This window comes from Equus asinus, chromosome X, assembly GCF_041296235.1.
Source record: "Equus asinus isolate D_3611 breed Donkey chromosome X, EquAss-T2T_v2, whole genome shotgun sequence".
In the NCBI taxonomy this organism is placed as follows: Eukaryota; Metazoa; Chordata; class Mammalia; order Perissodactyla; family Equidae; genus Equus; species Equus asinus.
Window position 1 is genome coordinate 45,763,830 of NC_091820.1, and position 26,303 is coordinate 45,790,132.

General features: G+C 51.4%; 1 long non-coding RNA gene across 2 annotated transcripts; it reads left to right on the forward strand.

Annotated features, from left to right (window-relative positions):
* On the forward strand, window positions 1-25,236 carry LOC139042711 (uncharacterized). Of its 2 annotated transcripts, none has more exons than XR_011499770.1 (4): window positions 1-876; window positions 2,696-6,795; window positions 8,038-8,150; window positions 23,548-25,236. It is a non-coding gene; the product is annotated as an uncharacterized lncRNA (long non-coding RNA). The 2 variants fall into 2 exon arrangements; XR_011499771.1 differs by having other exon boundaries at window positions 14-876; window positions 2,696-4,958.
* The last annotated feature ends 1,067 nt before the right edge of the window (window positions 25,237-26,303 follow it).

Below are 26,303 nucleotides of genomic sequence, written 5' to 3' on the forward strand. Positions count from 1 at the left end.
CATGTTCTAGACTCCATCTCTACTCTCCACCCAGTGCCAGCCTGAAAAACCCAGGGTGCTCCCCCACTGCAGCCGTCCAAGAGGAGGAAACCTGGAACAGTAGAATCTAGAAAAAACAGCCCCTTCTATCCTCACCTACGATGAGACACCAGCGTGTGTGGTCCTGAAAGCAAGGCTCCTTTGCCTCCCTTTCTCTCAAGGACCACGATCTGTCTTTTTCCCCTTGGCCTTTGGCCATCTCCGGAACTGCCAGCCCTAGAACGCCCATTTCGAGGCTGAAGCCAAATTGGTAATAAAGGCTGCAGGTCCTTTCTGAGCAAAGCTGACCTGCCCATTGGGTAAGGCCAGATGTGTGCCGGGCACTATGTGCCCATGCTGAAGCCACAGCCACTGGCTAGGAGCAAGGACCAGGAGTGGCCCGGGCCATGTCTGATGGGCAGACACGTTTACCTCTGAGTGTCCTATGAGGAATTGCCAACCCGATTGGTCAGCACTGGCCTGGAGCCCGGAGCATAGCCCTGCCCAGAAGAGGCCTGGCCCAGAACCTTGTTCTCGCCTTTCCCTTGCGTGGAGAGAGCCCCTGACCCGGGGGAGGGCACCTGCCGCAGCCACTGGGCCTCTAGCTCATGTTCTAGGGGAAAGCCCCTCACTTCGGACGCCTCCCGAGCTGCGTGATTGTGGGAGAAGTGGCAGAAACCAGTACGGAGCCTATCTCCTGCCTAGCTCTTGGGGGCTGAGAGGGCGGGCGGTGTGGGCAGAAGGGAGGGTACAGACTTCTCACAGACAGGGGCCAATTCCTGTTGAAGAGGTCACATCCCCAGGGCTGCCCTTTGAGACATTTCCTGCCTGATCGGATCACAGAAACCAGCAGAAAAGGTGAGTATGTGTGGATGAATGAATATGTGTGTGCATGAGTGTGTGCCTGTGTGTCTATGTGTGGGCACGTGTTGTGAATGTGGGGGATGTGTGTGTCTATGTATATGTTTGCAGGTGTGTATTTGTGTATGCACGTGTGTGCCCATCCACACTATGAAATCTCCGGTGTGGAGGGAAGATTAATTTGGGGCCACAGTCAGAACGCTTTAGGCCTAGGAATGAGAGGTGGAGACTGGAACATGGAGTCGTTGAGAGTCATTCAGTAATTCTCTTTCCCCCTTGAGTCACACACAAGGGCTGCTGCTTCCTTCTGATCACCTCCCCTTTGTTCTTCCCACCTTCATCTTTGCCATGTCACTGTTGGTCAGGGCTGGGTGAGTCCAGCTGCCAGCATCTCCATTACCATTAATATCACCTGTCCCCGCCCCCACTCCCCAAGCATCGGGATGGTGAGGCAGCCGAACTGCCACATTCTGGGGTCATCCATACCTGCCTGCAGAATGAGGGGCGAGTGAGAATGACCGTTTACAGAGCACCTAGCACGCGCCAGGCTCTGTGACTCTTGGCCCTTGGCCACATACCCTCCCCATGTTTCCTGGGGTCCCCTCCCAAGTACTCCACTTGCGCTCACACCCTGATCTCAGGGGCTACCTTCGGGGGACCCAGATAAAACAAGTGACTTATCTGATTGATGAGTTGGGGCAAAGAATCCAGGCCCAGCGGGCTTAGCCCCTTCTGGGTCCCCTTTGGAAAGCAGCCCCCCCAGAAAAAGCACATCATCTCAGCTCCCAGTGGTCTTCGGTTCTGCATGTAGCTGAGTGGGTCAGATCAACGCTGGGCCAGTGTCAGCAAGACAATTGTGACAGATCTCGAGCCACATCCGCGAATATAGCCTTTTCTGTAATAAAAGACGTTTTGGACTTCCATGTCTATTTCTCAATTGGTCAGGAGGAGAAAGGAGTGTTATTAATTGACCCTCCTGAAACCCCAACGTTTATCACTGTATTCCCAGAACTGAAAAGTGCCAAAAATATAATAGGAACTCATTAATATTTATTGAGTGGAAAAAAGTGACAGAGCAAGATTCAAACCCAGTTCTGTCTTCCTCCAAGGCCACGCCACTTTCTCTCGACCCTGTCCAAGAGGGGAGGGCTAGAGAGAGACTGAGGGCCCGAGGAGCAGTGGAGCGGCCCTCGACGCCTGCCGCTCCTGCCCTTCTGCAAGGAGAACGTTCTCTGTGGGCCACAGCCCAGGGGCGAGGTGCGGTGGCTCTGCCGGGGAAGCCAGGGCCCAGCGGTGGAAGGCCATGTCCCCGCGCATCACCCTGCCAGCCTCGTCTCATCACAGCCCCGTGTGTTTTGACTGAGAAGCTCTACCTGCCTCTCGGGATTGATGTGAAGATTAATGCCTGTTTAGCAAATTACAGCTTCCCCAGCACCTCCCGCTCCCGGGAGAGCAGGAGCCTTGGAAACGGAAAGTGGAAACAAACCTCGCGCTCCGTGTCCAGGCTTGGCCGCAGCACTACCAGCTGGGCCCAGCTCCACCGAGCATGGGGGCTTAGCAAAGGGGGCTGAGGCCTCGGGCCCGCCAAAGCGAAAGCCGAGGGAGTGCCAAGCCCACCCTCGGGCTCTGGGGCGTGCAGGGCCATTCTGGAAAGACAGCCAAGGGCAGCTTGAGGACAGAGCCTGTCTCTAAAGGGCGGAACGGGGGAGAGAGGGGAGTCCTGTCCACACGCAGGATGGAACCGTCTGCCCCTCTCCGAGGCGGTTTCTGCCCTTCTCCAAGGCAGGGTGGGCTGATCCTGCTCCTTTCTTCTCAGGACCTCAGAGGGGAATCTGCAGGATTATGGCGACATTTGCTCAATTTGAGGTTCCGGAGAAATGGCTGTAGAGATGGTGGCAAGGAAATCCTCAGCTGATAATGTGTGAATGAAGAGCCGAGGGACGAGGCTGGGAGGCAGGTCTGAAGGGAGAGAACCTGCAGCAGACACAGGGGTTGTCGCCCGGCCCAGATGTCCCCGGCACTCCCAGTTTCTGTGTGCGCAGCGGAGTGACTGTGAGCTCGGGTGACCTCCGCCCCGGGGCTTGATCGCCACCTGCACGCAGGCCAGGCTCGCAGCTGGAGACACACGAGTCAGAAGAGAATCGCTCAGGCAGGCGTGGTGGCCCTGTGGCCCCTCTTTCTTGATAGCGCTTTGCTCCCTTCCCCCTCTCGCCTCCCCTACTCCACTGTGTTTCCTCCCCAAAAAACCAGCTATGCTCAAGTTTTGGTCTCAGAAGTCTGCTGCTGAGGGAGCCCAAACTAGGTCAGCTTTAAAGGGAGGGATTTGAGGAGGCGAGGGAAGGGAGAGTCTGGAAAACACACCAGGGGGAGTGTAAACTGACCTGGTGGCTACCACTTACACAGAAGAAAAAAGGTGTTCTGTTCACGTCCATCAAAGTCACCTTATTTTTTTTAAACTCCCAACTCCACCCTCTCTCCCTTCTGAACAGTCTCTTTCCAGAACAGCAACAGTATGTTAACAGAATTTACCCATCTGTGAGTGAAAAGATTTCTTGATGACTGGAGGCCTCCGGGGTGGGCCCACCCAACTCTGCCCTGTCCTGCCCAGCCCAGCCCAGAAAGTGTCTCCTGCTGCCTCGTGCTACTGATGCCCCTGGGCTGGGCCTGGGGCGGAGTGGCATCCGGCAGGCTGGGGAGAGAGAGCCTTCCCCAAGGTTCAGGCCCCTGCTCGCTCCCTCCGCCCCTCCATCCTCTCACAGACCAAGTCGGGATCTGGATCCCCAGATTCCTTATCAAGAAGTGGGTTTAGAGGACTTTTGATTGCTTTACTTGATTTCCTGTCCTAGACCCATATGACAGCTCTGTTTCAGAGGTCGCCCAGAGAAGAAATGGAAAACCCGAGGCGGGAAACAACCTGCTGCTTCTGCAAATCAGAGGCCTGTGGCCCGTGGCTCTCTCCTGAGAAGAGGGCCCTTGGAGGGAGCCTGTCTGCACTGGGGGATGAGCAAGGAGAGGCTCGTGGATCCCAGGGAACACTCACAAGGGTGTGGCCTGGACACCTCAGCCTCCTTGCCTGCGTCCCCCAGAGGCATCTTCATTCCACCACCCCACCACAGTGACGGCGGGAAAGAGAGGACGTGCAGGAGAAGGAGCCTGGGAGGGCGCTCCCCCGGGGGGTCCTGTGTCACCGGTGACGTGGAAGGGCCATGGAGTAGGAAAGCGTCGCGACTAGCTACCCCGAGGAACTCAAGCGTAGATCCGGATATTTTAGCTATTTTTCCAAATTGTTTCTTTTCCTTTTGTTATGCTAAGGAATGCAATCACCAACCTCCTGAACCAGACCAGGCCTCACCACGAGAGCCTACCCTATGCCCTTTGCCTCATTTTCATGCTAAGATCTCTCCAGGAGCAGCTTAGGCCTCATTACCATCACCTGCAGTGTGTGTGGAAGCATGTTTTCCAACTGAGCCTGCGCAAGCAAATACCCACCTCTCCTTTTGAATATTCATTCCCATCCAAAATAAAAGGGCCCTGCTTCCCTTTGTTTGGGGCCACCGTGACTCTGGAAATGGTTCCTCATGGGCTCCCATTTGCCGTAAATATACTTTACTTTGTGAGACAACTACTTCTGGTGGAGAGGCTGATTTAACTCGCCAGGAGGGAACCCACTTTGGTTTCAGTAACAGAAGGACAGGTGACTCTTGTATGTGCCAGGGCTGTCCCATATGCCATCTCATGTAACTCTCACAGTACCCCTTGAATGGGATCTGCCTGTTGTCTGAGTCATTCGACCCAAGCCAACAAAACCGAGAGGCAAAGAAGCCAGGTCTTGAACCCACGCCCCTCTGGCTTCTGAGCCCACGTCCGAGCTTCTTGCACAAAGCCTCACACTGCCCCTCCAGGGGTCTGCAGAGCTGGAAACCGGGTCCTGTCCTGGACCCCAGGCGGACCGCAAGTTGCCTTGCATCTCAGAAGCTCAGTGTCCTTGTCTGCAAAGGAAGGAAGCAGGACCCGCCAACATCCTCCTCTCCTACCCTGCACGTGCAGAGGCTCCTGCGGGGTAGCGGCGCAAGGCCCCGGTATGGGCCAGAGGGGCAGGTTGCAGGTGGGGGCTGGGCATTCTTTCTGGGGACTTGAGGTAGTGGGTTTCTGACGGATCAGCCTGCTCTGGTAAGAGTGTAGCTCCCCACCCCCACAATTCCCAGAAGCCTCTCTATCTGACCCTAGCAGACCAGTTCCGGGCGCAAGGTTGTTCGAGTTCTTTTTCTGCATAATAAACTACCCCAATCCCGAGTGGCTTTAGACAACGGTTTTATTGTATTTTACAATTTTATAGATCAGGAATTCGGGCAGAGTTGGACTGTACAACTCTTCTGCCCCTCGAGGCATTGAGGGAGGTCTCTCAGCGGTAGTCAGCTGGCAGGTGGATTGTTCTGGAGGCTTCACTCACCTATTTCGAATCTTGGCAAGGGCGGTTGGCAGGCCAGGCTCAGTTAGCACTGTCTTCCAGAGTAGTCTTTCCAGCACGGAGTCTCAGAGTAGTCGGACTTCTCACACGACAACCCAGGGCCCCAAAAGCGTGTTCCAGAGAACCAGGAGGAAGCTGCGTGGCCTTTGATGACCAGAAAGGCTCAGAGGTTACATTGGGCGCCTTGGGCATCCTCTTTTGGTTGAAGCAGTCACAAGCCCACCCAGATTCAAGGGGAGAGGCCAAAACCCCACCTCTCGTTGGAAGGGTGTCAAAAATTAATGCCACGTTTTAAAAGTGTCATAATGGTCCAGCTGTCTAACTTCGCCCTCAGCTCTCCATGCCCCCAGCTCTTCTTCCATATGTCTCTCCTGCCCCCAGCCACACTCCCACCAGCGAGGCAGCCAATGTTCACCTCCTTTCTCAGGAACAATCTGAAACACTCATTCATCATAAGTGTCAGAGTCTTCACGTGTTACTCTCCTAAGGGGCATTTTCACTTGAAAATTGTGGCCTGAGAATGGCATGGCATAACCAAAGGAATGCATTGCTAATGGTGGAATTTCAGGCATTTACCACAGGCCAGTAAGAGATATATTTTTTGGCCAAGGGACTTTCCGGCAGCAGACAGCTGGTTGTTCAGGCCACCCTGAGCCCATAGACACCAAACTGTGGTCCCGGGGGCTCTGAAAGCAGCCTGGACAGTAGCTTCCGCACAGTGGCTCCCCAGCCATTACTGAGAATCAGTACCCAGATGACGCAGAAAGGGAGGAGGTGATGTTTCTGGGCCACACTGGTGGTCAGCTCAGAGCTACACAGATTTAGTGCTCCACGGGGGGAAGGGGTGGGGATAAAGGGTTAGCAGCATGCACAGAATTCAGGTTTGTTTGAAAGTTAACATATTTATGTAGCCTTGGCTTCCTCAGAGCGTTCCACCTTCTTTTCCTCATTATTTTATGTCTCAGCACTAACCTGTGTGTTAGAAACAAGGAACATTTCAAAACAAGATGGAATAATGACCGGATGTAGAATCATGCTGATTTCAAGCAGGTGGGGAACCTCCCACAGCTCCCTCTGCTACACACACACACACACACACACACATATACACACACACACACATACATACACGTTCCACATGGCTTCCTTTAAATGTAGCCCTCACTCCCTTTGAAACCAAAGCTTGTAGTACTCGTTTTACGGGAAGAGGTGAAGAGATGTCTGGGAGCTTCTGAAAGGAGGCACCAAAGGCATCATGGGTAACTTTAAGTGAGCACTCACGACGTGGAGGCAGTGTTCTCAGTGTTTTCCACGTACTGACTGCATTTTGCTGTCGCAACAGCCCAGGAGGCAGGTGCCAGAAGTATCCCTACCCAACAAATGAGGATTCTGACGCACAGAGAGGTTAAGTAAACAGCCCAAAGACACACAGCTGGGAGGCGGCAGAGGTGAGATTTGAACCCAGGCAGCCTGTTTCCAGCACTTGGTAATGCACGAGACCACATACTGATGCTGGTCCTCTGCCTTTGGCCTGTGCTTCTGTGATAAATTCAGATCAAATTTAAAGCAGGGCTGATCTCAGGAAGTGAGGGGTCTTGTGTGGGCTGGTGAGGACTAAGGAAGCTGGCTTGATGGCTATGGCCGAGGGGGGCTCTGTCTTCGAAGGATGAGGGGTTTGGGCTGCTTGGAAAACAAAACTAATGTCCCTTGCTGGAAAATTCAGGAGCGGTGCCTGTCTGGATGGCGACAACAGTGAGTTTTGCTCAGGTCTCCAGCCCGGGCACCCTACAGACCCTGTAGCCATAAGGGAGCCCCATGGCCTCCTTTTCTAGCCTAAATGCTTCTAGGAACATTCCTCCCGAGCCGCACAGAGGCTGCCTGTGTCATTAACCCCGGAAGGGCCAGGCCCCCGGCATAGGCCCATCTCTGTGGTTTAGCAAAGCAGAGAGCTGCTGCCTGGACTGCACTTTGCAAATAGTGCTGATGTTGGCGTGAGAGTTATTTATGGGTCTTGGTGTGGCACAGTGCAAAGGACATTGCTGGGGGCCAGGAAATCTTGGGTCCGGTCCCAGCTTCGCTGTAACTTGATGTGGGATCTCGGGCATCTCACTTCTTTCTCTCTGAGTTTCTGTTTCTTTATCTAGGAATTTGTATCATTTGATCTCGAAGGTCCCACCAGACCTCGGAGAAATCTAATGATCCTTAGGTGAATCATAAAGATGAGTGAACAAAACCCCTTAAACCCTAGGAAGAGGGAAGAAGTTGACCGAAGCTAGACAATTTGGAAACAGGGCAGGTGGATGAAGCTGTGCGATTTCCAGTCAGTGGAAGCATTGTAGCCCCCAAAATGTCTCCCTGCCTCGGTGGATTAGGAATCAAAATCCCTTTAATGGGGATAAATCTCTCATGGACTAATGATTTCCATCCAGAAAGATTTAAATACAAATCCTCCTGGGAGAGAGAATGATTTCATTGACTTAAATTCATACTAAGGTGTAAATGACTGACTAGAGATTTATTCCAAAGAGTAGGTTTCGAAGGATGGGAGCTTGGGTCTAGGAGCCTGAGGACAGAGGGAAGAAAGAGAACCCCAAAGGAAAGGGGCTGTAAGAGAGTCCAATAACGTGATTAGTCTACCACTCAATGTCACTTTGTCCACCACTGTCCTCCCTCCCCACCCTCTGACACAGGAGCCATGTTGGTGAGATGTTTGGTTTCCAGAACCAGAGAGGCAAGGCCAATCAAGCTGAGGTGTTGGGGAGGCGCCTGGAGGAGCTGTCTGCCAAGCCTGCCTTGTGTCCGGGTAACAAGCCAGAAAGACGACCTTGTTTCCCTGAGGGCTGAGGAGGGAGTCCCGGTGCCCAGTCGGCCTGGAGCCTGAGGCGGAGGGGCGTGCGAGGGAAGCAGGACGTGCTGAGCCGGCAGGCAGCCTCTGCCCGTGCACAGCCCTGCACACATTTTGTGTCTTTGATGTCCCCACCTTGTAGGAAAGCAGTAGCTTGTGTTCTAAGCAGCTGTCCCTGTGCGTGATGTTTCACATGATTTACTAAAGTGGGAGAACATTTGTTTCTCAACACAGATGTCCAAAGGGGCGCCCGTGATGAATGGCAGGGGGATCTGTACCGAGGCTGCTGGGAGCCCTGGCCCTGGTGGCCACGATAAGGCTCTGAGCCTCAAGGAGGGAGGGGAGAAGGGGCCAGAGCCCAGGCGCCACTGAGGGGAGACAGAGCCGAGGCTGGTGGAAGGACAGAACCGTTTGTGCTTGTCCCCACGCTCTGTCAGTCCTGGCTCAGGCGGGGGCCCGCGCCACCAGCAGGTCTGAGAAATGTGCAGCAGGCTGGCAGTCGTGGTGGCCTGAGGGCATGCGCGGGGGGAATGAGACTGCATTTCCTCACGGTGGGTGGGGCGCTCCGCCGTGTGTCTCAGTGTCCTCGCTGAACAGGCAGGAATAATTCATGCTGCTGGGAGGCCCGGTGCGAAGACACATCTCCAGCACATAACACACAGTGAGAGCTTGACAACCGATGGCCACTGGGACTCTCACAGGAGGTGCGAGTCTTGAGGACGGGGCCCGTGGGTGCTCCAGCTGTCCTCCTCCCACCTTCCACAGCCCCCGCCCACCCGCTGGCTTCTATTCCTTGCCTTTTGTTCCTTGGAACACACTTGGAGACCCGGGCTTTGCTGTGTTCCCTGGCTGAGCCCCCAGCCCTGGGTGATGCTCAGGGTGGTGGGGATGGTTTCCGGGCCACACTGCCCATGGGGGAGCACTCTGGCTAGTGGGCAGGGGTTTGAAAGGATCTGAAGGCTAGTGTTTGATAGGAGCCTTCTGCCAAGGCAGCTGTCAGAACCGGGGCTGGGGACCGTCCAGACGGGATGGTGAGCGTGGCCAGGCCCCAGGCTCCAGACACTTTCCGCCTCCGCAGTAGCAGTGAGTAACGGTGTAGCCAGCTGGGCAGGTGTCAGGGGCCCTGCGTAGCCAGGCCGACACAGGGGTATGCCCCAGGCCCCATGAAGAGGATTCAGGGTCAGGATTCTGCAGGCATGCGGAAATCAAGGTGGCCCTCCTGTCCTTTTGGAAGTAGCCAGGGGGTGGAGCAGGCAGCAGAGAGGCAGAATTCCCACCAGGAGCCCATGTCTAAGGTGGGGGCTCCGTCACGAAGGCCGAGTTCCAGAGACCTGGCTCAGTGTAGGAGGGACGGAGCTGGCCTGAGCCACTAGCAGCTTCGCGACCCCCTGTCTTCCGCCTTGCCCAGTGTTGATTGCGCCACATAAGGTGAGGAGCTTCCTGAGGGCCCGAACAGGGCTGGAACCCATTCCAGTGGCTGGAACAGCTCCAGGTGTCCAATGCACGCTTCATAAATAACCAGCAGCACAGGCTCCCCAGGGAGTTTATCGAGAAGCTCTGCGGTGATGTCACCTTTACCGGCAGAGAACTCCACGGTTTTTATTTTGACCCCCCACGCAAAGGCCACGAGGCGCTATAGCGCCCTGGCTTAGGAGCTCCACGGATGAAGCAGGTCCACCCGGGTTTCCATGGAGAGGCGTTCGCCTGTCCTGGTTTACGTGGTTACGCTTGCAGAACGAAAGAAGGACTGTGCCCGAGCAGTGTCATTCCCACAGCATGATGGTCAGAGCAGCACGAGACCCTCTCCAGCCTCCTATTTATGAAAACAATCGCCCAGGTTCACGGTGTTCACAGTAACCACGGCCACTTCGGTTCTCCCAACACCTTCTCTGCACGCACATATAAACACACACACATCCAAACACAAACACTAACTCACAGAAATGCACACAGAAACGCACGCACAGACGCACAGCTTCAGAGACACCCACGTATACACACCGACTCATGTCAATGAAAATGTTGAGGCCTGGTTTGGAGAAAGAAAGCAAACCAAGACAACTTGCCTCTCAGAAAGTGACGGTGGTTGGAGTCTCTCACTGGTATTGGGAGAGACTCTCCATCCTGTTCTGGTGGCTTCTGGCTCTTTGTTAGACTCTGTGGGATAACGGAAAGAGGCGGCCGCTGCTGGGCCCTGCTTCGCTTTGCGCTCCCAGACTGTGCATGTAGTGGGCTCCCGGTGGAGGTGAGCCCAGGAGCTGGCTATAGAATCATTTAAAGTAAAAATCAACTCTTGTTGCCACACTAGCAATAAGGAGACTCCATCAGGACCCGTGCTCCCAACGAACCGGAGAAATGCACCTGCCTGTGAGGCTGACAGCAGAAGCCCGGATGGTCCCATTTTATAAGCCTCAAACCTGTGTGTGTCCGTGGGTCCTCCTCCCAGTCTGCGTCCTGGCTTGCTTGGTCTTCCATTTCCTGGATGGAAAGGGAGTTGTATCACTCAGGGTTTAGTGCAAGAAACAGAAACCACTCCAGAGATTTTAAGCAGAAAGAGATTTAATACAGGGAAGTCAGTGCTTTACAGAATGACAGGAGTTCTACTTGCTCCCTGACCCCTGTAATAAGTGATCACAAACTGGGTGGCTTAAAACAACAGGAATGGATTCTCTCACCATTCTGGAGGCCAAAAGTCCAAAATCAAGGTTGAAACATGCTCGCGCTTGAGGCTCCGGGGGGAGAATCGTTTGCCTCTTCCAGCTTCGGGGCTGTCGGCATTCTTTGCGGCTGCACCCCTCCAGTCTCCACCTCTGTCTTCACATGCCTTCTTTGTGTGTTTTCACCTCTTCTGTCTGTTATAAGGACACCCGTCATTGGATTTAGGGCCCACCTAGGTAATCCAGGATGATCTCATCTCAAGATCTTAACTTAATTACATCCGCAAAGACCCTTTTGCCCAGGTTCCAAGAGTTAGAACGGGGACCTAGCTTTTGGGAGGCCACCAGTCAATCCAATCCACTCCAGAAGGGCAATTATGAAAACTCTAGGCTGGTTCTCCAGGAACGACTCCCAGAACCCTGCGGGACCGATCTGCAAAGGGAGCCGCCATGTTTGCCACATGCAGGAGGTCAAGAACCACCAATGGAGCAACTGTGTTTAAAACCCCACTGCTGGAGCTGTGAGCCTGGAATCAGGAATTGGCTTCTGCTGCTGCAGCAACCGTCTCTGGACGCTGACAAAACTGCTGAGTGGACCCTGGGATGCTGCTATAAAAAATTCCATGTCTTCTTGAGCCCATGAGTTGCCAGGTAGAGTTGACTACATAGAGCAGATGGCTGAGGTGGACTCTTGTTTGTTGTCAATCTAGCACCCACTCATTTAATTTCCAGGAAAACCTCCTGATTTTCATTTGGGGAACCACCCTGTGTCAGCTATCCGTGGCTGTGTAACAAACTATCCCCAAAGCTTCATGACTTCAAACAATAACAAGTCATTATTTCTCATGGTTCCACAAGTTGACCAGGCTTAGCTGGGTGATTCTTTGGCTCCTTGTGATGTCTGGAGGTCCAGCTGGTCTGGACTGTCCAAGATGGCCCCACCCACACAACTGGCAGGTAGTGCTGGGTGCTGGCTGGGAGATAAGCTAGGAATATTGGCCAGGGCTCCTCAATTCTCCCCAACATGGGCCTCTCCACATGGCTGCTTGGGCTTCCTCACAGCATTCCATGTAGGTGTGCTCCAAGCACACAAAAGCAGAATCCGCAGATTTCTTCAGGCCCAGCCTTGAAATTTACACAGTGTCACATCTACCATATTTCATTGGTCAAAACAGAGCACAAGGTTAGCCTAGCTTCAAGGGGAGGGGAAATGGACTCTACCTCTCAATGAGAAGAGTGGCAAAGAATTTGGGGCCAGCTTTAGTCCACCATTCGCCTCTGACTTCTCTCAAGCCATGTGGTTCTGATGGAGCTGACACCCCTACCTGGAGTGGCATGTGACCCATGCCCGGCCTATCAGAACATCTTTTCCTCAGCAACAATGATGGGATCAGGGATGGTTGCATGATCCAAGTCAGGCCAAAATGGCAATCAGACTCACCGTGGGGACTTTGTTAGAGCCCTCTGGATGGCTGCCACCGCCTTGCCATCACCAGGGAGCGTAAGAATGAAGCCAGAGCCAGGAGGAGAGAGAGGGTGAGTCCAGAAGACATGGGTTAATTCTGAATACGGCAAAGCTTCATCCGACTTGGACAGCTCGGGAGCATCCCCGAACTGATGCTGCTGCCGGCGAACACGCCGGGGAACCAGGCTGGGGCTCTAGCTGTCCTTCCCCGCCACCCACTGCCGGGATAGCATATGAGAATGAAGGCAAACCTCAGATGGAATTCGACCAGCTGCAGGATCGTTTATCAGGAAGCAGGTACAAGGACGGTGATGAAACGTGTTCCCGTAGGCTTGGTCATGTCCCCCTCTGTCCTCAGGCCCTCTGATAGGCACTTCCACGCACAGTTTGCTCTGAGGCAGATGCAATGATATTCTCTTGGTGGGGTCAGCCAAACTCCGGGGGTGATCAGGTGTCACAGCCCTCTGAAAATGGGGAGATGACAGAGGACCAAATGGACCTCCAGATTAGCGTGCTGCCCTGAGAGTGCCAGGTGGCTGCACTAGCCTCCGTCCCACCGGGGTGCAGAGCCTGTCATCTTAAACCATGTCGCTTACCATTTCTAAGATCTCGATGCTAATTAAGGGGTCCTCTACAGTAGATTTAGATATGGATATTTAAAACACTTGAGTAGCCACTTCTGGAGTGTGGGTTCCGAATTAGTTTCTTCTAAATGCTAAGCAACTGCCTTTAGGGTAAGTACACTTACACACACACACATCACTGTACGTATAGGGATGCTTTAGAGTGAATTGTCACGCAGGTAACATAACACCATTCCGGTAGGATGAGACGCCACATGCAGCCTTTTTATAAGAAGCTCTCTCTTTCCTTGATTTCCCTGGAAAGGAAAGCAGACGACTAAGGATGAAATCTTGGTGCCAATCAGGGGAAGCTTCCAGATGCGAGGGACATAGGGAATCTCATTCTGGGGTCCTTGGAAGACCGTGGAGAGGCCCCAGGGTATGTAGGCGTCCTCTGAATCATAAGGAAAATGATTTGTGTCACTGCATTTGTGTATCTGGGGTGTGGAGGTAGGGAGAGTGTGGCAGCTTCTGTCAGATTCTAGAAAGGGTCCTGAGACCCCCCCCGCCCCCCCGCAAAGCGTTAACAGTCTCTCTGAACTCAGCGTGGGTGGGGAGAAGAGGTGTAAAGAAACCTCTTGTTCGGAGAGAGCCTGGAGAAGCTTTAGCAATTTCCTGGTACAGTCAGCTCTGTGGGTCCAGGAATCATGTTCTACAAAGGAGATTTCAAACTAATCATGCAAGGCCAGCGGCTGGGTTAAATGTTGAGCATTTCAGAAGCAACAGTGTTTTTAAAATTTTATTTTTAATTTTTAAAAGTTTTGAATTGTGGTAGAAAACACATAAGATAAAATTTACCACCTGAACCATTTTTAAGTGTACAATTCAGTAGCGTTAAATATATTCACATTGTTGTGCAACAAATCTGCAGAACTTGTTTATCTTGCAAAACTGAAACTCTGTACTCTTTGAACAACTCCTCTCTCTCCCCTCCCCCAGCCCCTGGAAACCACCCTTCTACTTTCTGTCTCTATGAATTCGATGACTTTAAGTGCCTCATACAATATATGTGTCCTTTTATGACTGGCTTATTTCACTTAGCCTAATGTCCTTAAGCTTCATCCGTATTGTAGCACGTGTCAGAATTTCCTTCCTTTCTAAGGCTGAGTAATGTTCCATTGTATGGATAGACCACATTTTGTTTATCTATTCATCCATTGATGGACATTTGGGTTGCTTCCACTCTTTGGCTACAGTGAATAATGCTGCTATGAACGTAGGTGTGAAAAATATCTCTTTGAGTCCTTGCTTTCAATTCTTTTGGATAAACACCCAGAAGTGAAATTGCTGGATCATATAGTAGTTCTATTTTTAATTTTTTGAGGAACCCCCATACTGTTTTCCATAGTGGTAGTAGTCATATACTGTTTTATCTCAACCTAGAGCAGAGTCACTCAGAGACTAAGGCACAGAAATTTTGGTCTCCTTTAAAATAGCTTTTTTGTATGTGAAGGCAGTACAGGATGGTGGTTAGGATCAGTTAGACAGAGCTGGGTTCGAATCTCAGCTCCACATCCAATTGGTTTTGTGACAACCTCTTTAGGCCATTATCTACTCAGCTGTGACGTGGCTAATAGCACTACTCAGCTCACAGGGCTGTCACAAGGATTAAAGGAGAGCCTGGATAGGTCGCAAAGGATGGAGACCCAGGGTAGATGGTTCTTTTGTTCAAGAAAACACATCAACGTCTTCATGAGGAAAGATTAAAGCAGGGCTGCATCTGGAACAGAGAGCTTGGAACAAAGGGGGATAACTTGCTCTGGGAACAAAGTAATAAGAATTTTGAGTTTTCCATGTGCAAGCTAGACTCCCCCAGACTGAGGCAACAGAGTTGAAGGGAGAAATGTGTCAATACAGGGAGAGGAAGAAAACTGCAAAATGGTGGCCCCAGGAGGCTTAGATGAGAGAAGGCCAGAAATGGATGCCTAGTGAGGGGAATCAGCCAGAAAATTGTAGGACATCCAATTTGAAGTTGCTTCTTTGCACAAGCTCTCTAAGAGGCATTTCTCCATTCATTACAGCTCTTTGGGTCTCATGGACATGAGCCCCATTGGTTTTCAAAGCCAGATGTTTGGGGGGCTCATCTCTCAGGTGCAGGTCTTAAAAGTTGAGGTGCCCAATGTGGGGTACGAATCCACTCCTCAGGGAGGAGCTCTGGGTTCGTGAGCTCCCTCCGACTGTGGGTCACTGCGCTGGGGCCGGAGTTTATCTCAAGACTGTCTCAGTCTCTCCTTTCCGCCTCTCTGTGGCTCTTACCTCATTTGCCAACGTGAAGGAGCTGCTCAGGTAGTTTTCAGGTCTTTTTCAGAGGATGTTGTTCCATATGCAGTTGTAGATTGGGTGTGTCCATGGGAGGAGGTGAGTTCAGGATCTTCCTACTTTGCCATCTTGGACTGTCTCCTGAAGTTTCTTCTCGCCCTTTACTGTACTGTAAGGTCCCACCATCATCTTCAAACCTTCAGTAATAGGCAAAGAGGACGTGCAATCATTTGTATTTAACAAACACTTTTTCAGTGCTGACCATGTGCCAGGCACGGTTAGAATCCCTTCCCAAACATAGACCTTCCCAACAATGAGAAGAGGAAACTGAGGCACAGGACAGTTAAGTAACTGGTCTGAGGTCTCAGAGTAGGTCACTGGTAGTGCTAGGATTCCAGCCTAGGCCATCTGGTTCCAGAATCCCCGCTCACAGCTATTCTGCTATGCTGCTTCTCAAGAGGGGGAAGGCAGGAGCGTGAAGGATAGGCAAGAGGTGCTGAGGGGACAGAGAGAGCAGGAGCTGGGGAAGGGAGGTGATTTGCAGTTACCTGGAGACCATGCATGTCTGAGATTCCTCAGACACACCCTTCAGGCACAGGGGCCTCACCTGGCTATGAAGGAAGAGAACTTGGGGCTATCTGATTACATGGGCCTGGCATGGGGTAAGTGCTCAATGAAGAAGAACGCTGGTCAGCATCACCACTCCTCCCAGTCGCTTCTGACTATATCCTGCCTTTGAATTGCACACCTTCGGCAACAAGGTCAGAATTCAAGTTCCCACTTCTGCTGGGGTGCTTGGGAGGACCACTTCCCTTTGTCACATCTCTCTCCAGACTCCATAACTCACACCTCCAGGAGTAAGATTGTCCCCATGCAGCCTGGAGAACCTCCCCGGAGGCGAGGTGAGTCCCGGGCCCTCCTTGAGGACAGGGAGGGCAGACCTCTCCCCAGCTGCACCTCCTAAGTGTGGTCGCTGAGGTGGCTGATTAACGGTTCTGCTTTTCCAGGTTTGACACCATGGGGGGCCTTGGAACTGAAGTCAGGTGGGGTGTGGGAGTCAGAGACTCTTACCAGGACTCAGATCTTGAACTTGTGTTTTCCTCTGTGTGTGTGTGTGTGAGAGAGAGAGAGAGAGGGAGAGAGAGAGAGAGATGTGGCACCCACATCTCACCTGCACAGAAATCCAACAAAATACCCTTTCTCTTTTGACAATTCTTCACAGATCCCTTTCCTTCCCAAAGGTTTTCTTAAGGGGGTGTGTGTGGCATTTCTGCCTTTTCCCCCCACCTCCAATGACAAAGGAAAACAGCAGATGAAAAGGAAAAGCAAGAGAAGGAGGATAAAGGGAAAGATGAATCCTTTCCCTCCTCTCTATCAATAACCTTGACTTTCTGGATGGTTCCCGCCATTGCTGCTTCTAGCCTTTGTCCTCTCATCTCCGATAGTTCAAGTCCCCAGAGCGAGGTCTGGAGCATCTTTCTCTGCATCTTAAGGTGAGATCAAGTAGGTAGCCAGCAGGCAGCAAATAACTCAAAAGAGGAACAAAGAAGTATTTTGATGCTTTTAAAAATTATTTTCTGAACCAGCTGATGATCAGGTAAACACTGTAAGTGTTCACGAGTGGGCAGAGCAACGAAATTATAGAAAATACTCCCAGTGTGCACCGTGAATCCGTCTCCAGTCTCCTCACCAATTCCTCCTACCCTAAAAATTAATTTCTTCTCAACAGTCAGCTCTAAGGAAGAGCCTGAGGATCTCAGGAGTGCATGCTCTCAAAACAAGTTGTTTTTCATCTGAAAATTGGAGACTTTAGCTTGAAAAACGACTCTCTCTGTATGGCACAAACGTGGCAGTGGGGTATGGGCATGTGATATGGGTGGTGTGGGGGTCTTCTTGAAGGCAGCAACTCTAGGGGAAGGCCCTTCTGCTGCAGTGGGCGCACTGCCCAGCACGCAGTCAGAGCACACAGAAACCCCCAACAAATGCACAGAGACCCCCTAGGCAGAATCTCCAGGTGAGCAGACCCACTTCAGGAGCGCTGACTCCTCACTGAGAACAGTGTCCCCAGGCTCAAGCCACTCTACTCCTGTCATCTCCAGTCTTGAGCCCCAGAGCCACCCCTGGGTCCTGATCAAAACTGTTCCCTTAGCTTTTGACCCAGCAATTGGACTTCTAGAAAGTTATCCTTCTGATATACTTGTCCATTTGCAAAAAGATACATGCACAAGGCTGCTCATTGCTACATGGCTCAAAACAGCAAAATCTTGGAAGCAATCTAAATGTCCATCAGGGGAGGACTGGCTAAATTAATTATGGCGCACCCAGACGATGACGTTGTAAACAGTCTTTCAATATGTGCTGATAGGAGAAGATCTGCAAGCCATACTGCTGGCTGATAAAAGCTCATTGCAGACCAGTATGTGACTGTATCATCCTAGTCTTAGTTGGGTTTCCCAAAAAGCAGACCCTGAGACAAGAATCTGGGTGCAAGTCATTATTTGGGAGGTGATTCAGGAAGCACAGTGAGGGAAGAGGGAAGCGAGATAGAGCAGGGAGGATGCCAATAAAGGCCATGTCAATGAGCAGGTTCCCACTGTGGGCAACTGAGGTTCAGTCCCATGGGGACTCGCTGAGAGCCTGTGTGGAACATGCCTCAGGATCATGCCGCCAAGGGGCAAGGAATCTGGGGTATTTATTCACCAACTCCAACCCCTCATCGGTTGAGGGGCATTCATTCCCTGGCACTTCCAGCCAGCCCTGAGGGCCAGTGAGCATCTCCTTGTCCAGAGAGCATGCTCATGCAGAAAGATTCAGGAAGAGGTAGGCTTTGAGCAGAATGTCTGAAGGTGCCTCTGGGGGTGGGTGGGGTAATCCAGGGGACACTGTGAGTGGGTATGACAGCATCTGCTGTGGTCCCATTTATGCATCCGAAAGAAAATTTTAATATATAGATATTATAAATATGTTTGGAAAAATTCTAGGAATGTGGGCTTAGAGACCTAGGAGATAGATTGTGGAGAGGTACTTTTTACCCTGAACCTTTCTATGGTGTTCGCATTTAAAAACATATCCATATGCGACTGAAATAATTGAAAAACTGATCAATCATTTTAAAACTGCTCTCTCTACAGTTATTAAAGCCCTGACAATGTTTCTGCCCTCCTTGAGTCTCTTCCAGGGCCAAACAACAATTCCTTGCATGTCTTGTGTGCTGTCCGTGCACCAAGCACAGCACAATCCTCTTTCTAGGCATTATCGAAGCGGAGCTCTGTGACAACCCTGGGAGGTAGGAACAGGAGTCCCAATTTAGAGATGGGGAAATTGAGCTTAAAGAACCTAACTTTAACTTGCTCAGGGTCATCCAATGAGAGTGTGAGTCCATGAGTGGAACCAGAATTTGAACCAAACCTGTCTGTCTCCTGAACCTGTGCCTGCAGCCGTGATGGTGTTTCCATAGCTTCTCCTCCTTTGATCTCGGGGAGCCTTTCATTCTTCTTTAGGTCTACTGCTTTTCCCTCCCCAGGTGTTTCGGAAGCTGCTGGTCCCTCGTCAGCCTCTTCCAGCTGATGCGCTCCAGATACGGGGAGGGAGTGCATACTTGGTGCTTGGAGTGGAGGAGTCATTCCCCTCTGGTATGGGCTGAATCGTGTCCCCCTAAAATATATGTTGAAGTCTTAACTCCTGAGGCCAGTACCTCAGGATGTGACCTTATTTGGAGATAGGATGCTTACAAGGGTTATCAAATTAAAATGAGGTCATGAGGATGGGCCTCAATACAGTATGACTGGTGTCCTTATAAAAAGGGGAAATTCAGAGAAAGACACACTCAGGGAGAAGGCCATGCAAAGATGATGACAAAGATCGGGGTGATGCCTCTACAAGCCAAGGGCTGCCAAAGATTGCCAGCTAACCACTAGAATCTAAGGGAGAGGCCTGGAACAGATTCTCCCTCCCGCCGTCAGAAGGAACCAACTCTGCTGACACCTTGATCTTGGACTTTGGATCTTGGACTTCCAGCCTCCAGAACGGTGAGACAGTCCATTTCTGTTGTTTATGCCACCCAGTTTGTAGTGCTTTGTTATGGCAGTGCTAGGAAACTAAAACACCCTGTTTCAAGCCTGTCACTACCTTGTCACCTTCCATTCTAGCAGGTATTTTCCCCCAATCCAGGAATCTAGGGAAAAGGGGAGAGAAGGCAGTTTTCACAGCAGTGGCAGTGCCCATCCCACCTCTGACTTTTTCCCCAAATGAGCTGAAATGTCTTGTTGCTGATAAGAGGACATCTAGAAATGAATAGTTCCAGCCAAAGGCTTCCAGAATCACGTAATTCTTCCTGTCTTTGATGCTTGGAATGAATGAATGAGTGAATGAATGAAGTCATAAATCTCTATTGCCCTTGGCCTTACTCTAAATAGAAGCTTCTCTGCTTATGAAATTTTGGCTCACCAACTGATGGAAAGCTCAGCACTAGAAAAAAAATATATACTCACTCTGCCGCCTTGAACAGGTGGAGTTAGTGGTGGTCTCTTCAGATTAATGAGCAAATGGATTCAGGGACAGTTGTAATCCAACCTGTTCACGAATAGAGACATGTCTGTGTTTCCCTCATTCTTCCTTCTCCCTGCTTTATTGCAAACCTTTTGTGAAGCGTAATGTATGTACAGTAAAGTGCACACGTCATGTATGTACAACTCCATGAATTTTTACAAAGTAAACTCACCAAGACCATTACCAGCACCCCCAGATGGTGCCTTCTCACCTCCCAGGTAGTAGGTCACCACTTTTCTGATTTGTGTCACCATAGATTACTTTAGCCTGGTTTTGGACTTTATATAGATGGAATCATCCAGAATGCACTCTTTAGTGTCTGCCTTCTTTCCCTCCACATCCTGTATGTGAGAGTTCCTATGTGTTGTATGGACAAGTCGTTTGTTCTTTTTCATTGTTGCATAATATTCCACAGCAGAAATGCACCACAATTTATTTATCCATTCTACTTCTGATGAACATTTGGGTTGTCCTCAGTCTTTGGCTAATTGAATGGCATGAGGAACATCATTTTGCAGGTCTTTTGGTGAACATATGTGCTGTCTATGGGTATTTAGCCAGGAGGGGAATTGCTGGGTGATAGGGTGAGCATCTGTTCAGCTCTAGTGATTAGTGCACAGTTTTCCATAATGGCTGTACCAAGTTATAGCCCATCCGCGGCATATGAAGTTCCAGTTGCTCCACATCCTTACCAGCATGTAGTATTTGTTTGATTAGTTTTGATGTACTGGTCATTCTGGTGGGTGTAGTGTTATTTCACAACAATCTGAATTGACATTTCCCAGCTGACCAATGCTGTTGGGCACCTTTTCCTTCACTTACTGATTTGTCCTTCCTTTTAGTCTTTGCCCCATTCCTCCCTCTCTTACTTCTCTCTTTCTTAAACTCCCTCCTTTTCTTATTTTAAAACCAGTCACCCAAGCCCAAGAGAGAGGTCTCCTTGGAGCTCAGTAAAGGCAATCACGTCCCCCTTTGCCTCTGCTCTCTGTTAGTTTCAAAGTGCCACAAATGTCACTGCCCCAACACAGATGGGCCCCAGCAGGGCGGCTGCGCGTGTGTATCAGGAATGCGGTTTCTGTAGTCTGGCCTTGCCGCGTCTGCCTACCTTGCAGAATTATTTTCCATTACATAAGACTCTGCACAAGGCCTTGAGTTGCCCAGAGGAAAGGCACCGCATAAAATGCAAACTAACAAAAGCATTGATATCAAAGAATGGGGGCCATCCATCACACCCTTGTCACTGGAAGAGGCCCATTATCGGATGGCTGCTGGCAGACTCAGCCCCATCTTACCTAAAAGGCAAGATCTGCCAGCTATAAACAGCCTCCTGGCCCCCAGCCTGGCCAAACACTCAATAATTTGCCTATCAATTAAGCCCAAGGAGAGGGGAAGGGGGGCTGTGAGCAGGAGAGAGGGAGAAACACAGGCAGCTGAGCAGAAACTGCTGGTTTGTCACAAGCTCGCTTCCATTAACCTTATCCTCGGCTCTCCCAAATGGCTCATTTACGAGTGCTCAGTTTGTCCATCCATGAAATGGGTCCAACTGAACCGAGTAGTCCTCATCTCATACTTGGCAGAGATTATAAAGATAAATCTCATAAAAAGCATAGAGCACTTGTAGTTACAGAAAGAAGTAACGGGGCAAAAGCAAGATGCTCGGGGCATATGTAACAGTGGACCTGAGGCAGGCACAAGGAGCCTGTGATTTGGGGAGACGTGGGGTGAGGGGGGATCAGGTGAGGTTGATGGGCTCTGCAACTTCCAACCTGCTAAAGGCACCCGAATCTAATTCACACATCCGCCCTCAAGAAAGGGGAGTCCATCGACTCCCAGTGCAGAGGCACATCTTTACCATTCCAACTCCATCAGTGGTAATGCCCCAGAAACTGGGTTCGGAGGTGGAGTCACGTGATCCAGTGCTGGCCAAGGAGCCGTGAGCTAATTCTGTTGCGGGGCTTCCTTACTCTTAGGAGGGCAGCCCTGGAGACCCTCCTGATCTTCAGCAGGCCTGGAGCGCGCAGCTGGGGTTTCTTCTCACGGAGCAGGGCCCTGCTGTGCGGGCTGTTGAATGTGTTGAGTATCACCCCTGGCTGGAAGGGACAATTCTTTGCTCCTAGAGGTTGTGTGTATGCAGGCAATGCCTGAGACGGCAGTAGCCTTTTTGGGACCGGTTGGAGAGGAGCCTCAAAGTACCATCTTGCGGACCTTCCTGTCTTGGGGGTTTCTGTCACTTGTAGCCAAGAGCATCTTAAGGAGGCAGCCTAGAGATCTTTTCAGAACCAGAACAGTTGAAAAGGCCCCGTAACCGAGGGCAGTTGGAGCTGTAAGGCTGGCCTGTCTCAACACACAACCAGTCGTCAGAGTCTACACAGAATAGGGTGTGGGCATGAACCGGTGAATGGAGCCCCATGCTCTGCCCACTTCTGGCCCGAGGCATCTCAGGGCATATGGGTAAGCTGGGGGGCTGGGGGCGCTCTTCTCCGCTGTCAAGAAGAGACGACGAGAAAAGCAGAGCTCTCAATGTGGGTTTCATGGAGTAACCAAGGACACAGAGATCCCGCTAGGATTGTGGGGGCAGGGCGAGAGTGCGTGGGGTGGAGGGCTCCTATGAGGGGAGAGCAAGCAGAGATGGAGAGCTTTCAGTTTATACAGTACTTTTAACTCCTCAGTGGTCACTGACACGCATCGTCTCACTCCTTCCTCATAGAATCACAAATCACAGCCGGCAGGGGTTTCGGGGGCCTGAGAGATGGTCCTAGATGGGATACAGAAGCTCAGAGCAGGCAAGTTACTTCCTCCAGGTCCAGCTAGGGAATGGTGGAGAAGGGGCTCTGAACTGGGGTGCAGGGCTTGACATCTGGCGCCACTTCTGCCCCCCCAGGTGACTGGGGAGTAGAGAGAGGAGGGCCATGGGGGGACTGGCTGACCAAATGGAGCCCGCGGAGGGAGAATGAATCTGCTAACTTGGTCTGGCCTCAGAGGACAAAGGACCTCCTTGTGTTTCTTAAGCCCTGGAAGACACAAGAGGGGGTCCCAGAGGTTGACCTCGTGTTTCTGAAGGTGCTTCCTTTCTCTTCTTCCTGGACTCTGGGCTGCAAGGAGACAAACACAGGGTAACTGCAAGTGCCACCTGTCCCGCCTGCATCTTTGTTTCGGCCCAGCGCCCACCTTGACTTAGGACTCAGCATTCTTCATGTATCCCCGGGAGAATCTTCTGGCTCCTGAAGCATTCGTGAGCCATGCAGGCTGTAATGATGTATTCGCGGGAAGGTGGAGGAGGAGGATGCCAGGGGGGCATCCTTTGCATGGAATACAGTGTGACGGGTGCCCCCTGGAGGTGGGTGAGGCAGAGGCCCCATGCGTATCCCAATGCAAAGAGAATAAGAATTCTCATCATAGACTGTCTCAGCAGGCCCTGTCAGGGCTTGCCCATACCCTCTTAGCCCCACTGGAGGCCACCAACCGGCAGCTCCTGGACACAATGACTGTCCTGGGTTGGTCACCGGTGCAAAGTAGGGCAAAAGTGCTGGGAGCTTAGCGCCCTGGGATCAACTCCTGGTCAGTGAGGGAAGGGAGATGGTGCTACACAGCGCAGCTGCCCTGCGCTTCAGTCCACACCTCCGGAGTGGGTCCCACAGAGTCTCCCAGGGGCCCCAGCACCACTGAGCCGCAGATGCCCGCCTGCTCCTCAGCACACCTTTATTGGTTTGCTTCCCCTCCTTGTCTCACTTCCCCAGCCCCTCACCGTGCTTCCTGTGGTCACCTCCCAAATTAACTTCCTGCATCCCAACTTTTCGTTTCAGGTTCTGCTTTTCGGGGCAACTCAGACGAAGACAATCTCAAGGTCTTCTCTCTCCCCAACAACTGCCAACAGCGCCTTCCTCTCTGCAGCCCATTCCCAGCCCCCCTCTTCTTAGCTGCAGTTTCTTCTCTCCCGGATCTCACCCCCAGCCAACATCACCTCCAGAGAACAGCTGTGCCCTGCACAGATGCTGTCTCCCTCTCCACCCCACTCACCCCCCAGCAACGTCAGACAGAGTTTTTCCCGTAACTTAAGGAAATGGGAAAGCCTCTCCCCGGATATGGACTTAACCCAGAGGAGGTAAAGCAGGAATGAAATGACAGTACTCGTGTTATTTGATCTTTTATTTAACGGCATCTCTCCCAATTCCCAGCAGATAGGAGAGGTGGCAGATTAAAGATGGCCACCAATGCTTTCACACTCCTCCCATCAAGAGGAGGGAGTCTAGATGCCCCCTCCTTTAAATCTGGGTGGGCTCTGTGATGTCTTTGACCGATAGAATATGGCAGAAGGGACGCTGTGCCAATTTTGGTGCCCTGGCCTTAAGAGACGGGCAGCTTCCACGTCCTGCCTCTTGGAACACTCACTCCTGGAGCTGCCATGTAAGAAGTCCCACTCACCCACTACAGACACCACATGGAGAGGCCCTGAGTGGCATGAAGAGGGAGAGCAGCCCAGTGAGCCAAGCCTTCTAGCCTTTTCTGCCGAGGCACCTGACATGGTCCACCTTGACCCTGCAGACCAGCCAGGCTGCCAGTGAATACCACTGAGTGATGGCAGCAGATGCTGCAATGAACAAAAGAATCACCCAGCTGAGGCCCGCCCTCATTCTGGTCCCCAAAGTTGTGAGATAGAATAAAATGGTTTTCTTTGGAAGCCCCTGGATTTTGGGATCGTCTATTATGCAGCAGTAGATAACTAGAACAGGAGGCCTTGAAGAAATGTTCATTGAATGAAAGAGCAAAGGAAGCGGGGAGGGGTGCATAGAGGAGGAGAGGGAGGAAAGGAGGGCAGTCCAGCTGTTCTCAGGAGGCTGCAGCGGGGCCGACTAAATGGCAGGCACTCGAAATGCTTGTGACCTCGTTTGGAGGAAAGCCAGGTTCCTTTCGCATAAGCTGCCACCTGTGTTTTGTGTCATTGAACTCTGTTACTCTTTCCCCGTTGATTGGATGAGGAATCTGCACCCTGGAAAGACATGAGGTGTCCTGGCTTGAGAGCTCTGTCCAGCCTGAACAAGGCTGGTGGGTCCATGCAGTGTGGTGAGGAGCCCACCAGATCAGATCAGCTTTGGGCAAGGTTTCCAATTCTGGACACCTCGAGAGGAAGTGGTAGAAGACAAGCGAAGCTGGGTCTCCAGAATGGAGCTGGCCCCAGAGGCTGGAACAGCCAAGGATGAGGCCTGATGACAAGTCCGGTCGTGGCTGCTGACGTTTCCAGAACCAAGGCAGGAGCTCTTACTCATGCTCAGCTCTCCAGGGGCTTCTGTAAACCCCAGCACCTGTGCTGCCTCATTGTGTCTCTGTGCCTGATAACATGGGAGAGCCTAAGAGGACGAAAAAGCCAGGGGGCAGCGTGCCTGCGTGCATATGCTCCAGAAGTGCATTTGTGTGTGTGTGCAGGTTGTGTGTGCGAGCATGTGAGTAAGCAGTTTGCTAGGATCTCTGGGCTTAAACCTGGGAAATAAAATATTCCTTCTCCTACGTTTCCTCTTAGAAAAGACATTTTCTTTACAGTTTCCCCTGTGGTGGGGTAAAGACCTGGCCACTGTTGTTAACTGAAGGGTAAGGGATAAGACAGTGGTTTTAAAATATTTTTAAATCTCATAGCCTTTTGTTTCAAACAGAATGTTAGTGAGAAGCCAATAAGGCAAATCGGCTAAAAGCCACGATGCTGTGACTTGGGTGGGGGAAGGGAGCCAGGGGCGCAGAGCCTAATCATTGGCACCCTTGGCTTTGAAGAGGCCCCAGGGGTGGCCTAAGACTCTGTAGAGTTCAGAGGCAGAGAATAGTGCCCTGATGGAACTGGAACCCCTGGATTCGAACTCTGTGACCTAAACTCTCTGAGCCTTAGCTTTCTGAACTATTAAATGGGGATTGTACCCATTAGGATGCTCTCAGCTGAATATCCAAGAGAAAGTATTTTAAACAATAAGGGTATATTAATATCTCATATATAACAAGAAGCCCAGAGCCAAGTGGTCTTGGCTTTGATAGCCAAAGAGGTCATGAAGGACCCAGGGTCTTTCTACCTTTCTGTTCTGTCATCCTCTCATGGTCACAAAATGGCTGCTGCTGCTCCAATATTTTGTATCCTTACAGCAGCATTCAAAGGCAGGAAGAACAGGGATAGGCGATGGTGGTAGCAATCTCCTTAAGCATTTCTCCTTTTTCAGAAAGAAACATATTCCTGAGAAATGCCCCACCAGGATCCCTGTTAGGTTCTATTGGCCAGGACGGGGACGTCCCTCAATTAAATCATCAAAGAGTGAAGTTTATATCATGACTGGCTTAGAGTAATTATGAATCATCTCCTGAGGTTGAGCCCACCTTCCATGAACACATTGCCATCCAATATCAGAATTAAACTGGGCTCTTGTCAGCCAATAGCAAGGGAGGTAGCTATTGGCAAGCCCAAGGAGAGGCAGCTGTCTGCCCTGCATCTCAGTCTCAGCGGCTGTAAAGGGCCAACCAAATATTGACAGTAAAAATGCTTTGTCAACTGAAAGGGCCAAAGGACGCTGGGAAGAAACCTTGTGCT